The following is a 14,465-nucleotide window of genomic DNA, read 5'->3' as shown; positions in this document are numbered from 1 at the left end:
TTGTAACTCTGTATTGTCTGTATTGTGCTTGTGATATGTTGTATAATGTTGTATGTCTGTTAATGTTTCCCTCCTTTTATCTTAAAAAAAAAAAATCAAAACAACACACAGACAACAAAAAACGATACAAGACCTCGAAACAAAATGATAGGAATTAACAATGGTTAAATTACATACTGTTCTCTTCAACAAAGTTGCTCAGTCCACCAGATGTAAAAATGTAAGATGGATCAAACAATCAAACACAGTAACAAGTAATAAAAAAAATTGGAAATGATGCAGAGCTTCACCATTCAAGATGGTAGGAGTTCAACAATGGTTCTTATACTGCATGTTGTTGTTTTCAGATCAGTCATTGTGATTACCAGATTCAAGTGTCCCGAGCAGATCTTTAAGTGTTCTCTGATCTTCTCACCCTGGCCAACTATCTTTTTCAATTTTTTCTTTTACTTTACTTTTCAAAAAGATAGCAACACAAAGATTTTGATATAAAAAGTTCATATGGAAGATGAAAAGAATGCTTCTAACCATTTGTATCATTGTCTTCCTCTGGCTTAACTTTGGTTCTCCCAGGACTAATATAAGCACATAGTACATATATGATGGACTAATTGCTAAAATATTCATCTCCTCCTTTGGCACAAATTTCATCAAAATGCTTCAGGGATTAGCCAGGCAAATGGAAGGATATGGGATTTGGAGGATGATGGGTGTTGGCTGTAATCTAAAGGGGACCCACAGTGGAGGTGGGAACCACTTTGCTGCTTGGGGTTTGCAACAAGATACCAGGCACTTGGGAAAATGATGCTGAAGTATCCCAAATTTCTCCAGTTTTATACTTGGAGGAACAGATTGCCACTTTTTGTGCTACCTCTGGAATACTTCCCAGGACATGCCTTAGAGGCAGTGGCTGGCTTATTTTACAAGGATGGTAAAACTGACCTACAGATTAAAAAATATTCACCCAGCCAATTGTATTTAACAACAGTTTGACCCAGGTAATTGACTTTAAAATGGGAAAAAAGGAAGGCATATTTTCCTGTCCAACTGACCACAGAGAAAGTTAAATCAACAAGTGGCCGCTTTTTTTAAAGGCATGGAGAGTTGGACTGACCACTACACGCTCTTGGCAATCATCTCAAATCGCTACCCACAGCTAACAGACTAAGAAACACTGTCACTGGCACGCCAAAGGTTCCTCTTCTCAAATGCTCGGGCTTTCCCTGTGGTAAGGCCTCTCTCAGAAGACAAGACAGAGATTTCCCGGCCTCCTCCCACTTCAGAGGCACCAACTCCCCACAGAGCACAGGAAAGGAGCTGCTTGCTCCCTGAGGAGGAGAAGGTGAGCCAAGGGGAATTTACACAGCCAAAGAACTGACAGATAACCCAGCATCTTGGCCAGTGTAAACACCTTGGGCTGTCCCTGGACAGAGGCCAGCAGGTGCTTAAATGGTCTCATTGTCTAGATTCTTATGCAATAGTCCTGGCTCCACAGGAAAACACCTTGGTCTACAGAGAGCTTGAAAGGGAGGGGACAAAAGAGGAAGGGAGTTCTAAGTGGCTTTTTTCGTGTGATATATGGCATAAAGCTCCTTCTAAGGCTGACGATGAGACATGGGAGAGATGGTACGGAGAGCACAGGGAGCCAGCTGGGCTGTTGAGGGTCATATATCCGGCACAGAGTGGCCCTCCCCTCAAAGTGTTGCAAATAACTTTTCTTGCTGTTGTTTCTAGACACGTGCCGCATTTCCTGGTACAGAGTAAACAGACAGGGAGAGAAGTATGTGATATCTAGTACACCCGAGGTACCTGGGTATGGTGCCTTGCATAATGGCTGCCAAAGTACATCCTGACTGCTGTGAATGTTGCCATCATCCTACAGAGACAAGAAGTACTTTGCAGCTGTAATTAAGTTACAAATCAGGAGACGAGGAGATGATTCTGAATCATCCAAATGGACCCTAAATACAATCACAAGTGTCCTTATAAAAGGCAGCAGAGGGAGATTGCGTAGGGATGGAAGAAGAGGAGGCAGAGAAACACAGGCGGAAGCTGGAGTGGCAGAAACAGGTCCAGAACGTTGGCTGTCACCAGAATGTGGACAAGACCTTGGAGAGAACACGGTCATGAAAACACCTTGATTTCCAATTCCTGGCCTCTAGAACTGTGAAAGGATGAAGTTCTGTTGTTGTGAGCTTGTAATTTATGGTAATTTTTTACGGAGCCCCAGAAGGAATAGGAACTGGGTCCACTGCAGCTGGACATCTTCCCTAAAAGGCCAAGGAAGTTGCCACATCCATTGGGTCTGCAGTTAAGGCGGCTCTAACTTGAAGGGAAGAGTCATTTAACGTACATCAATGCTGGACAGAATAAAAAAAAAGGGAAATAAAAGTGCACAATAAAATGGAATATAGAAATGAATTCAGATAAGTCCATCCGTCTACTCCAAAGCCTCACTGAATAGTAAAGATGTTACTTAGAGACATTTACTTCTCAAAATTAAAAATTAAAAAGGCACTGGGGATGTAGCTCAGTGAGAAGGTCCTGGGTTGAATCCTCAGTACTCGAAAAAGAAAAAGACCCATTTCTGCAGTATGTCCTTTCCTGAGTTCCAAATCTCTTTTAACAATTTCGAATCTCATCAATAAATATAAAATTTAAATAAACTCTGTAACTTCCTCCAACGAAACCAAGACATTCTCACTTTTTTAGTTCTATTTGTGAGCAAATTTATTTGAAAAAGCATTTGCTTCTACTCGATAACATAGAGCTTTTAAGTGAATAAAAATGTACCCTGTCACAGTTAGGAATTTTATTCCGTGTAATTTCTACCGTCTACTTCAACCTTTTGACAAAGAAGTTCTATGATAAATGAATCCTTTCCTCATCTACCATATAAAGGCCATCAAACTAAATAAACCATGACCTGAGTGACCCCACAATAAGGACAACCAAGATTGTTTTTCAGAGCAGATAGAATTGGGATAAAATTTCCACTGACCAAAAGTAAATTAGCTGAGTCTATCAAATATTTCAATGTCTTCCTTGTAAGTCTTTAAATTCAATATCCTTATATTTCTAAAAACAGATCAACAGCCTAGCATCAGATCATCCAGTGCCTTTAAAGAAATGGCTTTACTTCAAGGAAGAATGTAATTTGACACTGATATATTGTATCATTAATGATAATTTTGCCTATTCGTAAAATCATTTTCATCAAGCCATTAAATAACCTTTTCAGAAAGCACATAATGAGTATAGAACTAGGAAAATGATCATTGGGGATCATAGAAAAGAATTTTTTTTATATATTCCAGTGAGAATTTTGCAGTACATTTCTATAGCCTTGCAAGGCCCAGACTCTGACTTAGTAATTTTACCAGTAGGATTTAGCCAAAGTCAGTGCATGCAAAATCAGTGTACAAAGACACCATTGTACTGATTATGATAGAAAAATGTAGGCCTCATATGAACATAAGGAAGCAATTGGTTAAATACAGTCTACTATTTAAGTACTGCACTCTGGACCCATTAGAAGCAATACTGTAAAGGCATGGTTCTTTGCTTGACAATGGCAAATTTAGAAGAGTTACTAAATATTCACAGCTTTTGTCAAGCAAATACAAATACTCTCAACATGTTACTAAGCAATCCAAAAAAGCAATTATGATTCAAATTGTTTTGTATTATACAGATATAGATATTGCTGATACACACAGGCATATCCTTACTTTTCTACAGAGGAAGTAGACTAGCAAGACATCAGAACACAGTAATTTGGTAATGGGAGTTTAAGAGGTTTTTATTTTCTTTAATACTTTTCTATATTTTAACATACAGAAAATTACAACGACCATAATTTTTATGCTCAGGAAAAAATGTTCTGTAAAGTAACAAGGAGATGAAATTAAAAACATTTCTTTTCATAGTTTTTAAGCTATGTTTGTATTTTCCACTAGAATTCCTGGCAAGAACAAACAGCAGGAAGAGACTAATAAAGCTGTAAAATGTTCTTCTTCCCCTTCCAGGATTTAAAACCTTGACTCGACATTGGGAGATTTCACACAGAACAGTTAGGACTGATTCTTATTTACTACTTGGTGAGGAGATTCTTAGTAATACTGATTAAAACTTGCATGTTACCTCCCAAACCTCTGCTATTCTTATATTTGGAAATAAAACCGGTTATGTTAGTGCCTGAATTCCTCTTCCATAAATTCTGGACTACAAAAAAACCTACAACAATTGGAAGCACCACCTGATTTGAAATAATTTCCCAGAGCTTATTAAAACATACGGAGAACACAAGCATAGCATGAGAATAGAAAGCAGACATCCACTATGTGTCTTCATGTTCCCCACCTCAGTATTCATGGTGACTAAGAGGCAATTGCAACTTTCTTTTAAGTCTAAAACTTTAAAAAAATAAGTAGATAAAAATATTTAAAAGATTTCCTTTTATAAAACTGTGAGGTGATACTTCTGATCATATCATAAGCTTCATTTTATCAGGAACTTACAAAAGCATCTAAAACATGCTTCGTGGTTGGGTGTTTAAGGGATTCAGGTTCAACTGAACATAATAATTGTGAACATACTGTAGGGATGAGAACTGTGTTACTGTTCTTCGCTCATCACAAAGTTTGTGGCTGACACTCTTATAAGTGAAGACAGATTGTGTTTAAAATGTAACAAGCTTTTAATAAATTCCATGTGATGTGGGAACCTTCAGAAATGAAGACCCCAGCAATGGGAGAAACCTGTGCCTTTGCACATTTAGCCTTGGAGAAGGAGAGGACACGTGGTAGAAGCCTGGCTAGACAACAGAGGTGTGATCCCATGGTGATATGTGGGGGAGACTTAGCAAACCCTGTTTGTGCCTCTGGGACTAGGGCTGGACACCTGTCACACAAGTCTTTCAGGGGAGAGGGGAGAGATAAAGAGTTCCCTTCCAGCTTCTGTGATTTTCTGTTTCTTTCAGCTTAAAACAGGATACCAAGATGCCACCTTTGGGGACACCGTGTTCTGAGCCTGAACAATATAATTCAGTGTGCATGATAACTTTTCAAAGAAATTGGAATACAATGAGGTACAACTGCTTCCCAAGAGACTGATTTGTTTCCAAAGATTGTTTAGATGTTGTTTATTTGCCTATAGCAATTCTCTTGGAAATGACATCTAAGTTCATAATCCAGTCCTGCGATGTTTGACAAACATATGATCCATTAACGTTTAAAATATACATATATAGCCATGTACTGCATAATGATATTTTGGTCAAAGATGGACCACATATATAACAGTGGTCCTGTAAGATTGTAGCAATAATTCCTAGTGATGTCACAGCTGTATTAATATGGCATAAGACATGGTCACACACATGTCTATGATGCTAATGGACACCGATTGCAAGGGCAGTAGGATGAAAGTGTAATACATAAAATTAGGAATCATATATACTTGATAATGGTAATAAGGGGCCATGCTGTTGGTATATGTTTTTGCAATACTTTTAACTGTTGTTTTAGATTGCTTGCCTGCTACTTATTAAAAAAACAAAACCTGAAGGAAATGGTTATTGGAAAGGAGCATGTTCTGCCTTGCTGGCAACCACACAGATCCTATGTTTACTGAGTCCCTCGATTGCATCAAGAGGCCATGTGGAGTGGCTGACCCGCACCACCTCAGTTCGTGTAAGCTCACTCAGAGTGTTTGCACAGCAACATCACCTCAAGACAAGTTTCTTGGAATGTAAACCTTGTGTGTGTGTGTGCATGTGTGTGTGTGTGTGTGTGTGTGGAAAGGAACTCAGTGTGTGGTGGGAGGTCAAAGAAAGGGATATTTGATTTAACTGTTTTTTTCCTCTGATTTCATGAATAACAAATTTATTTTGGGGAATTTTTTTTTATATATTACAAATGTTCTGCAGAATAAAGACATCTGGTTCAGATGGCAATTCTTTTTTCACCTTCCTTCCAAAATAGAACTTGTCATCATCCTCAATGACAAATGGAATACACGGTGGTTGTCAGTTAAATATTTATTTTTTTGGTACAGGGACTGTAACTCAGAACCTTGTGCTTACCAGGTAGGTGCTGTGCTGCTGACCCATATCCCTGGCCCAATACACGGTGCATGTCTACCTTTCACCATGCATGAAAGCCTTCTCGCTGGTGACAGGTGTCTGCCATGCAACAGTTCTGATAAATTCATGAGAAACATAATGGCTGCAGGCACAGATTATCAACAGTCTTGAGAAGAGGTCATAAACAGATCAAGAGTCCCTTTGGGATTTTGTTTCAAGATGCTCTTAACTCAGGGCATCCTAGCTAGAAAATAGGCTGTGTCCTTGGAAAGCCCAGGGACATCAGGCTGGGGACCATGATGGGCTAACCTCTCCTCTGCTTCAGTTTCGTCTTCACTGGAAGCTATTGATAGATGGTTCTGGATAATCAAGGTGGGGACTCAAGCCAGGAACCAAGGAGAAAGGCCAGAGAAAGGTTAGGTCCCATGGACTTGCCTTAAGATAGCAGTTCTCAAAGTGTGGTACCTAGACAGTAAACATCATCTGGGAACTTCCTACACATGTAAAATCTTCACAGATCCCTTCTAAACCAGAAAATCTAAGAGTGGGGCCAGGAATCTATGGTGTATCTATATGGCCAGGTGATTCTGATATAAGCTAAACCACAAGGACAACTCCTTAGGGTCTTCAGTGAAAAGGAAAAGAGGGGGAGCTGGGTGTGTTGGCATATGCCTGTAATTCCAGCCATCTTAGAGGCTGAGGTAGGAAGATTTCAAGTTTGAGTCTAGCCTGAGCAACTTAGTGACTTAGAAAGACCCTTTCTCAAAATAAAATGAATAAAAAGGGCACGGGATGAAGGCGCTAGGTTCAATCCATAGTGCCAGAAAAGCAAAGCAAAACAAAGTCAAGCCAAGGAAGAAAAAAGAAAAGAGCAAAAAAAGAAGGGCAGTGTCTTTTAATCTTCATCTGTGGCCCAGACATGCTTATGAGGGAAAGAAACTAGCTAGACATGTAGACTAAAGCTCAAGTGAGTAATAAAGATGGTCCATACATCTAAAATGAATATTCTTTCAGCTTGGAAAACTGAAGCTATAGAGACCCTGCGTGCTGATACTTGGTCTCCCACCAATACCAATCAGCATGGAGGGCCTGAAGTGAGTGGGTAACTTTCTCAACCATTTCCTTCAAGACTTATCCTTAAGTCTGAAAAAAGTAGTTACACATGACAAGGGGTGGGAACAGAACTCACTGGGATGACAGAGCGGTAACCAAACACTCAGCTCACACAATCTCTACTTAATCTTCCCTGTAGACACTGAAGTCACTTAATAAGTAACTTCACACAGTTCCTGCTTTTGACTCAAACCTTTCTGGATCCTGTTCAGTTATGAATGCTAATATTTCTCCTAACAACTCAGGCAGAAAATAATGGGCACTGAAGATTCAATCTGCAGGGTCAGGGATGTAGCTCAATGGCACAAGCACCTGCCTGGCAAATGAAAGTCCTGAGTTTGATCCCTGGTACCCAATAAAAGAGATTCAATCTGTAAACTCCCTTATGTTTCAGGGGATGCAATTGACAACGAGCTGAAAAGAAAGTATAAAACAGGAGAGTTCTGGAAGGATCACCACCACAGATCTACCCGAAAGCAGCATCAGTGCTGGCCACTTTCCCCTTCAATCTCTGTCTCTGTCTCTGTCTCTCTGGGCTTTTCAGACTTGATTCCCTGAACTTCCCTCTCTGCAGAACTCAACACTGTGCATTGTGAACAGCTGTCTGTTCACCTGTGTCTTTACTGTACAGCAAACTCTGTAAAGTACTGGACCTCAGTCACTGTGACAGTGTTCATACCACAGGTACCCGGTGTCCACTAAACGAATGACAGGATGAATGAATAGAAGTGCACCGTGTGGAGGAGCTCCCAACAAATCCTACCATCAGACCAGAGAACAATAAATGCTGCACCGTGTCTGTGTGTACTGCTCTTCCTTTCAGGATTTCAGAACGCTGTTCTCATCTTCTATTCCCAAAAGAACAAACTTGCTGCCACCTGGACCGAGTACATCAAAAGGTTTCCATTGCATACACCCCCTGCGGCCTGACTGGGGCCCTGGTGGGTCTGCACACTGTTCTCGTGCTCACAGGATGGGTCATTTTCTTGTCTTTTTCACAGGTGACCTCCTAGGCTGCTCTTAAGATTCTCCACTCTCTTAGGCCAGCCCTCATAGCTTTGCCCGTTATTTGCCCTTGGACTGGCTCTGCCATAATTATTAAGCAAAACATCACCAACTTGAATCATACTTGTCTAGAGAGAAAGCTCTCTTTAGAGGTTCGATTTGATTTTTGCCTTAATTATTTGACTATTTCAAAGGAAACATTTTCATTTCATCTTCGTGTGAATAATCTTTGCAAAGGTTGCCTCAGGCGTGAGGAGGCAGTAAGTTCAAGGGATGCAAGGTGGGACGTCACAAAATCAGGGAACCTGCTTTAGAGGGAGCAAGCACAAACTCAAGGACTGAAAAGATTCTTTATTCTAAAAACTCTTTTCTTATTAAAATAAACACACACATAATGGGCTATTAAATTTAATTAAGGTTCTCTGTAGTTAAACATTCCCCAAGCTCTTTCATAAATAGGCTATTGCTATTATTACTCAGGAGTCCGAAGACAAGGATATAGTGTAAGACTAAGCATATTAGAACTAAGCCCAGTGCATGTTAGAAAAAAATGAAAATATTTATCTCTAGATTTTTGAGCTAGAAGGCATTTGAAATTAGTAGTGTTCATACATTCATATACACAGGGGTACTACCACATGGCCTGAAAACGACTTTTAGTCAAAGAAATATAAACTAAAACTTTCAAATCTCACAGAAGTCAGTAATCTGTTTACGTATTAAAACAGTTTCACTCTTGGGCTGGAGTTGTAGCACAAAGACAGAGAGGTTGCCTAGCATGGAGGAGACCCTGGGGTCCATCCCTAGCACTATACTGAAAAACAAAATGAAACAAATGAAAAAAGAAAATAAAAGTTCTAACTGAATTCCTCCAAAACTTAAACTAAGGATGGGCACGGAACTAATACAGTAGAGTTGATGAGAGAAAAATTATGCGGGGTTTAACATTTGGGGAAGTTCATTTTATCTGTCTAGTAGATGCAAAGTATTTTAAAACTCTCCAAAATTTTCTGTCTCTTTTTTTTTCTAACGCACAAAAATACAATCAGTCTGAAAGGGAAAAAAATGCAAAACCCTTTCACTCAGTTAGTTTCTGCAAGAAAGGTAACCTTTTAGGGTTCCTCCCCTTGACTTGGCATCTAATTAACCATTATTCCAAATGCAGGTGGGAAACTTGCTGGGTAAATTGGCTTATTTGACTGAGTGCAGGAGTTAAAGATGTTCCACCTCAAAATACACTGAATTTGTATACTGATTATTTCAAGCCAAAATCACTTAGTGAATTAGAACCTCAGAAAGGGCTGTTTGGCTTGCATTTTCCTACATACAGTAAGACACAAACATGCTTTGACTAAGGATGTCTTCCCTGGAAAAGAATCTTAATCACCAGAGATTAGCCCTTGGGGATCTAATAAACCTGAATAAATTAGCTCAGCATAACAACCCTTCTCTTCCACTAGCTTTTACACCTCTTAGTGACATATAGTTAGAATGAATTTCCCTCATCCCGAAATCCATTTGTCCTGTCTTCCACTCAAAACTTGTTTATTCGTTATCTAAAAGGTAGAAAAGTATCTTGCCTGGTCATTCCTTCCCACTTCACTCTCCTTTTATGATCCTCATGGGCCTTTATTAAATTATTATTAAAACTTGTATGTTTCTCTTGTTAATCAGACTTGTATTGATTTGGTTTCTAGACCCAGGCAAAAAGCTCACATAGAAACCACAAGGGAGTGAAGTGGTCCTGTCCTGTCCTCCCTGAGCGTCCACATGGCACCTAGGTGTACGCAGCAGAGGCTGTCTCTGGCTTTGTCCGATAACCAGCAGGGAGACTCAAGCCAAGTCCATTCCACTCACATCTGAGGGCAGAATCCATTTTCACATAGCTTGAGATAAATCTTCTAATGTGACATTAGAAAACCAAATTAGAAAAATCCAAATTTAATGGTTGTATAAATAATTTGGCTACACTTTTTAATTATATATACATTACATTGTTTCTACAATTAATATTAAATTAATACGACCTGTTTGGCCTTCTCCAATGGAAACAAAGGGGCCATAGGAGACAGATTACCTGGATTCCAGTCCCAGCTCCGTCCCAACTAGCTGTGCGACTTTGAGGGATCCCCTTCACTTCTTTGAATTTCAGGGTCCTTGTCTGGAAAATGAACACAACAGTCATTTTTCTGCTCTCTTTCAGCTTAAGTTAATGTCTGATTAAACATTATTATGGGCTGTAATATCAGTGGGCTGCAGTCCATAAACGTACGTGCTGTTTAAGGACCATGTATGTCCTACCTAAAGTATATTTTATTTCATAAACAAAAGCCAGATGGAGGTTGGTCCCAGGAAGATGACAAACAATGCATTGCTGTTATGTACTGAAGAGGGACAACAGACGAATGACGTGGTAGCCGTTCTAGAACAACTCTTCAGTATCAAAGCACACTTTCAAGATGCCAACCTCTTGCCCGGTGCCTGTAAGGTCAGTAACTTTCAAATAATTGAAGCTTTCATAAGATGTGTGCTTTCCTTGGATTATTTAAGCGTGTTTCCTTCCATGGCTTATACAGAAACTGAAAAACATCCTTCACGCTAACAAGGCCCGGAGGCAATGGGAAGGATATCAGGGGTCAGAGAGTTGGAAGCCCAGTGACTCCCAAGAGTCCACATCCTATGTTATTTTAGCAAATGTCTCTGACTTGTCATTCAACTTAGGTTGGAAAAAAAGAGAGCAACGCTGAGCTTCCGGAACTAAACTCCCTGTCCCATGTTAGGCGAGTGCCTGGTTTCCCCAAGTGTCAGTGCTAATAAGCAACATTACTGAGAACTGTTTTGGTTCTGTGTCTGCAATCAATTATTTTTTTTCCTTTGGGGAAAAAGTTTAACTGAGTGTACCCTAAAATGATGCAAGACTGTGGATATGTTTCTAAGACACTCCAGAAGGACATTAACACCCCGATTGGGAGGTCAGGAGGATGGCAACTCATTAGGTAAGAGAAGCCAGCTTTCCTGGAGTACTGAGGCAGGGGCATCACTGCGGGGTCCTATCCAGGCACTGAGCACTGAGCCCTGACGCTTCTCATATAGCTTCCTGCCAGGACACCCAACAACGATGCCATGTTTTATCTGCTGCCAAACAAAATGTGGAAAGAACAGCTTAGAAAGCTGGTAGTCCCTCAGATCTACTAGAACTACAGTTTAAATCCAAGTGTGAATCCACGCCCTCAATGTATGACCTCAAAGTGCCTGAAATTCCTTAGGACATTCTGAAGGTCTGGCCTCCAACCAAAAGCAGGGAAACTCATCTTTTCCTGTGATTGTGCCAAAGGTGTTTTAATGAGGTGTAGTTAAACCAAAACTAAATAATGCTTCAATAAAGGAAATGCTCCTTTTACTATCACTTTCCAATTCCTACTTCAAAATGACCTCAAAATAATATTAACATCAAAATCAGAAAGTTTATGTTATCCAAAAGAAAAAGGAAGTTGCTTTTACTTCTTAAATGACCTCATAAAATAACTGTTCACTTTAAAAAATCACTGTCTTTTATTCTAGCTTTGTTTTTAGAATATTCTAGATGTGAAAGAGAAAATTTGTTTTGTTAAAAAATAATCAGGATCTCACCATTAGTTCCTGACATTATTTGGCCTATAGTACTACTTTGGGAATACCTACAGTGGGCATTTTAACACAATTAAGGAAGTTGTTTATATTTAATATTGGTAAAATCACAAGTGTGACTAAACCATTATATGCATTTTTATTTTTATTTTGTTCTACTTAAAACTAACCCCCAAGGAGAAATGAGAAAGGAAATTATATTTAAGTGTGAGTAAATCAGGTTTTGTAGACAAAACACTTCTGTGTAATAATTAAACTCACTGTGGTGTACTGAAGTTTCAAAGAGAAGAAGACAATAATTAAGGCATGTTTTGTCTACCTACGTCACATTGTTCCATTATCAAACTTTTCCCTCTTTTTTTCTTTCTTTCTTTCTTTCTTTCTTTCTTTCTTTCTTTCTTTCTTTCTTTCTTTCTTTTCTTTCTTTCTCTTTCTTCCCTTTCTTCTCTTTCTTTCTTTCCTTCTTTCTTTCTTTTTCTTTCTTTCTTTCTTTCTTTCTTTCTTTCTTTCTTTCTTTCTTTCTTTCTTTCTTTCTTTCTTTCTTTCTTTCTTTCTTTCCTTTCTTCCTTCCTTCCTTCCTTCCTTCCTTCCTTCCTTCCTTCCTTCCTTCCTTTCCTTCTTTCTCTTTCTTCTTTTTTCTCTCTTTCCTTTCTTTCTTTCTGTCCTACATCCTCAGAGATCTTTTTTATTTTGAAATACTTTTGCTAAATTTTCCAGGTAAGACTCAAACTTTCGATCCTCTTGTCTCAGCTTCCCTCAGTGTTGGGATTACAGGGTAGGCATATACCATGACGCCTAGCCAAATTACTTTAAAAAGAGTTGCGTTTGATATCCTAACTACTGACTTATGACAGATATCTTAATTCATGGGATCTACCTCTAATATTCTGTTCAAAATATTTTTGTAAGCAACTAGAACTTTTAGTTTTTAAATTCGATCCTCACCTTGTCTTTGATCTTTCTTAACCACTCTAGAATTAAATGCTCACCTTCAGTTTATCCTCTGTGGATCCTCTTTCCACATGAGGCTGTTCCCCCACCTCCTGCACCTTACCCTTTTGTTTTGCTCTAAGCATTCCCCCTTTGATGGCAATGGAAAGATAATGACTGTCTCATTTTCAGCAGCCTCCTGAGACACCTTCACCAATGCTCCTTCCAGGACTTCAGACCCAGGTATATATTCAAATGAGCTCATTGCTCCAATGGGGCTACTTGGCAGAATGGATCCAATTTAAAAGATCCATGTATGAGTGAGTGATGTGAGAATCTGCATGGAGGTTGCTGTGGTTTGGATAAACGTCCCTAGAGATCTGTGTATTAAAGGACTGGTTCCCAGCTGGAGTATTTCAGCAGGTGGTGGCACTTCTAAAATGTGGGGCCCACTGGGAGTTCTTCAGCTCCTACCAAAGATGAGTGGATTTTGGAATGCAAATTTTACTCAACACCAGGAAAATAAGAATTATTTTTACAACAGAGTGTTCTTTCATAGAGCAGACCCTTCAGTTCACTTAAGGATTTTGATGTTCCTCTGTTCTTGGAAATCACTGAGGGATTTCTGTGCTGGGTGAGAGAAGGGATTAAATACCTCACTAACATCTTCCCAAAAAATAAAGGTGCCTGACACTAAGACATTATTGGTCTCTTTCCAAATTCCTCCTAAGACAAGTCTAAACATGCCCTCACTGTAAATATGCAGTGCAACATGTCTTGATGCTTACTCTGTAAAAGAATATTAATTATAGTTTAGGTGGTAAAAAAGACGCAGAATGACTGATTGTTTGGGAAATGCCTGTCTAATTTTCTATCTTCAGCCATCTTGGGGCTGATGAAAAGGACAACTTTGTACTCTTAAACAGCTACCATCTCTTTTTTGATTTGTGGATTTCAACAAATCAAGTCCACCAGGGAGACCACAAAAGGCAGTAGAGAAAACAGTGATTCACACTGACTGCACTTCCTAAGACTTTTTTCCAACCTCAACTAGAACTGACAACAAACGTGAAATCAAAGCTATGGGCTTCAGATTTTGGTCATTTTTGGTCATCTGTTGCCAGTCTCTGGGAACAAAGAATTTCAATTTCAGGATACTGGCCAACACGTTAATTTTGGGAAGTTGCAAGTGGTTTGCCAAACAGTCATCATTTTATTTTATAAACTGGATACGGTATCCTGAGTCAACACTTGTCATAATCCATTATACACAGCTTTGCTGCTCCACAGCTGCTTCCCACTTCCCCCTGCCTAAAATGGGATTTTAAAATTAAATACCTGCAACTTGCTTGGGACCTTTTCTACCTTGTTACCTCTTTTTGCTTGGAGGCTATTAGAATTATCAAGGCAACAAGCACAACAGCAGCAATCCAATGAACTTGTGCATCAGGAAAATACATCTTTGAAAACTTCTGGGGCTGGGGATTTAGCTCAGGGGCTCAGGATTTAGCTCAGCGGCAGAAGCCCCTGCCTGGCAAGCCCAAGGTCGTGAGTTCAGTTCCCGGTACCGGAGAAAAACTAAAAAAAAAAAAAAAAAAGAAAACTTCTGCATTTCTCTAGTTTAAAAATACAGAAATCACTGTTGTTTGGCTTTAGGGAAAGAAAGACACAAGAGATCTGAAGAAATGAGATGTAAGATAAAGCA

At 39.4% G+C, this 14,465-nt stretch overlaps 1 protein-coding gene across 6 annotated transcripts in view; it reads right to left on the bottom strand.

The window, feature by feature from the left end:
- Window positions 1-14,465, bottom strand: part of Plcb4 (phospholipase C, beta 4) — a 353,965-nt gene that overhangs the window by 157,843 nt on the left and 181,657 nt on the right. For all 6 annotated transcript variants that reach the window (XM_013512270.1, XM_013512271.1, XM_005380865.2 and 3 more), the window contains exon 3: window positions 10,281-10,364. The gene's annotated coding sequence lies outside the window, so the exon portion shown is untranslated. The remainder of the gene's footprint in view (window positions 1-10,280; window positions 10,365-14,465) is intronic.

This window comes from Chinchilla lanigera, unplaced genomic scaffold (assembly GCF_000276665.1).
Source record: "Chinchilla lanigera isolate Chin_1 unplaced genomic scaffold, ChiLan1.0 scaffold00014, whole genome shotgun sequence".
NCBI classification, from domain to species: Eukaryota; Metazoa; Chordata; class Mammalia; order Rodentia; family Chinchillidae; genus Chinchilla; species Chinchilla lanigera.
This window is presented reverse-complemented; position numbering and strand designations above follow the sequence as displayed.